Below are 2,191 nucleotides of genomic sequence, written 5' to 3'. Positions count from 1 at the left end.
GTTGAAGGATTGTTTTATTTTTATGGTGAATAGGTGTGAGTGAAGAAAATTGTGGTTATGGTATATGTGTATTTGGGTTTCTTTTTGAGAAGGTGATTAGTGTTTTTGGAGTATGCTTTAGTGTAGGACTTACAGGGAAGCTACACCTGAAAGAGTGGAAGATAGTGTTTTTGGAATGAGTGTGCGTATTGGTATGGTTCCTTACCTTTGGTGTTTGACTTGTGTAAAAAAAGGGGATTTACTTGGGTGTTAGAAATTGTGTAAAGAGTGGAAGCAATTTACTACATATACAATTCGTTGGCAATAACAATAAACAAGCATACAATGTCCGAGTAGTAAAGAAGGCGCCCTCCATCCCCTATGACCTGAGTTCAATTCCAACTTTTGCAAAAGACTTATTGCCTTTTATGACCTGAGTTCAATCCCAACTTTTGCAAAAGACTTATTGCCTTTTTTCCAAAATTATTGTATTATTAATAATTTAATATAAATTAAAATAAAAATAAATAAAAATAAAATAAAATATCATGTGAAAATATAAATAATTCAAAATAGATTTAATAAAGCCATATCAAATATTTTGATATGCGTGTAAATATGAAGCACTTAGAAGACATGATCATTGTTTTGTCTTGAAAATAATATTTTAGAAAATCTATAAATTATTCATGTCCTTTTTATATTTGATTGGAGAACTCAATCCCTTGCCCGTCTAGCATCAATCTTTTGTCTAACTAAGTTAATAACAATTCAAGTGTCTCTGGTAATTTATTTTTTTTGGGTTGGAGTGATCTTGTTGTTTTCTTAAATGAATGTGTTTTTTTATATATCCATATACATAAAAAAAATTCAAAAAAGGTTAAAAGTGAGGTGAATATTTGAAAAATATATATTTAATTTAAAAAACAAAAATTAAAATTTTTTAAATTTTGTAGAGGTCAAAATAAAAGTGTGAGATATATTCTTTCTAACACAATTTATTTTAATTACTTTAGTTTTATGGTGTGATCTGTTGATGTCTCGATATGATTTCATCTATTTTGTAAAAGGTTCTATCTTTTTATCTTTAAAATAACAAAAGCTAATTTTATGACTAACAAAAATTTATCATTTTTAAATACATACTAATATTTACTCATTTTTATATTGCATGATATTCCTTTGTTAGATATGTAAATAGAAAAAAAATATATGATTAATTTACACAATCAATTTCTGCTTATTTATTGATATAGATAATTTTAATTCAGAACTATAATTGAAGTTCTTGCAAAATATATTGAATATGCTTAATTTTGTAGCTATGAAAAAACAAAAAGAGCAAAATACAATAAAATAAAAATGTTGGAGATATCTATCTCAGTTGCTGATTAAATGCAGAAACAACGACCCCAGTGGCATGTTGCATTCAAAGGAACATGGCACCAATCAGTTGAAGCACAATCAGAACTCGACTTGCAGGAATCCAAAAATGCTGTTATGCAAAACAAGAATAAATAAAAAGATAAAAATAAATTATTTAATTCAAAATTGTAAGATAAAGATAATTACCTCCTCTAACTTCAGTTGCAATGAAAAATAGAACAAAAGAGAGGAACATAGCATATACAAGCTTGAAAATTTTAGTCATTTATTTTTAGATGTAAGTATTACAAACATGCAATTATTTCATCACTATATAATGTAAAATTTCATGCTATGTCTACTTCAATATATTAATGTATATTGTTTGTCTCTAGCTTATTAGATTGATAGTATAACCTTTTTCTCACATAAAAATATTGTTGGCAATTTTTGTTTTTGTTTCATGGGTAATTAAGGGTAGAGGCTAGACAAACTGTGTTTATTTTTTAATTTTTTTTTATGACCAATGTTTGATTAGTTTTTTTTTTAATTTTCTTTTTAGCTTTTCATGATTGACATGGAGCAAAATGAAAATTCATGATAATTGTACACTCATGGCAAACGTTATTGTACGATTAATGCATCAATGCAGTGACCACAAGTTTTGATTTGTATTGTATATTGAATATTGTTTAACTTCTAATATCTAATTCAATGTAGAACCTCTTAGATGGGATAGAAGAACACATGTTCCTCGCCAATGCTCCCTTGACGAGACTGAAGGATAGAAAAACACTTAGAAGGGGGGGGGGGGGGGTTTGAATAAGTGTAGCTTTAAAAACTTGAC

The 2,191-nt window shown here is 27.6% G+C and overlaps 1 long non-coding RNA gene across 1 annotated transcript; it reads right to left on the bottom strand.

Moving 5' to 3' along the window:
• Window positions 1-1,236: 1,236 nt before the first annotated feature.
• Window positions 1,237-1,777, bottom strand: LOC131635262 (uncharacterized). Its single transcript, XR_009293784.1, has 2 exons — window positions 1,552-1,777; window positions 1,237-1,474 (listed from the first exon to the last, which is right to left on the bottom strand). It is a non-coding gene; the product is annotated as an uncharacterized LOC131635262 (long non-coding RNA).
• Window positions 1,778-2,191: the final 414 nt, after the last annotated feature.

This window comes from Vicia villosa, unplaced genomic scaffold, assembly GCF_029867415.1.
Source record: "Vicia villosa cultivar HV-30 ecotype Madison, WI unplaced genomic scaffold, Vvil1.0 ctg.001461F_1_1, whole genome shotgun sequence".
Taxonomy (NCBI): Eukaryota; Viridiplantae; Streptophyta; class Magnoliopsida; order Fabales; family Fabaceae; genus Vicia; species Vicia villosa.
This window is presented reverse-complemented; position numbering and strand designations above follow the sequence as displayed.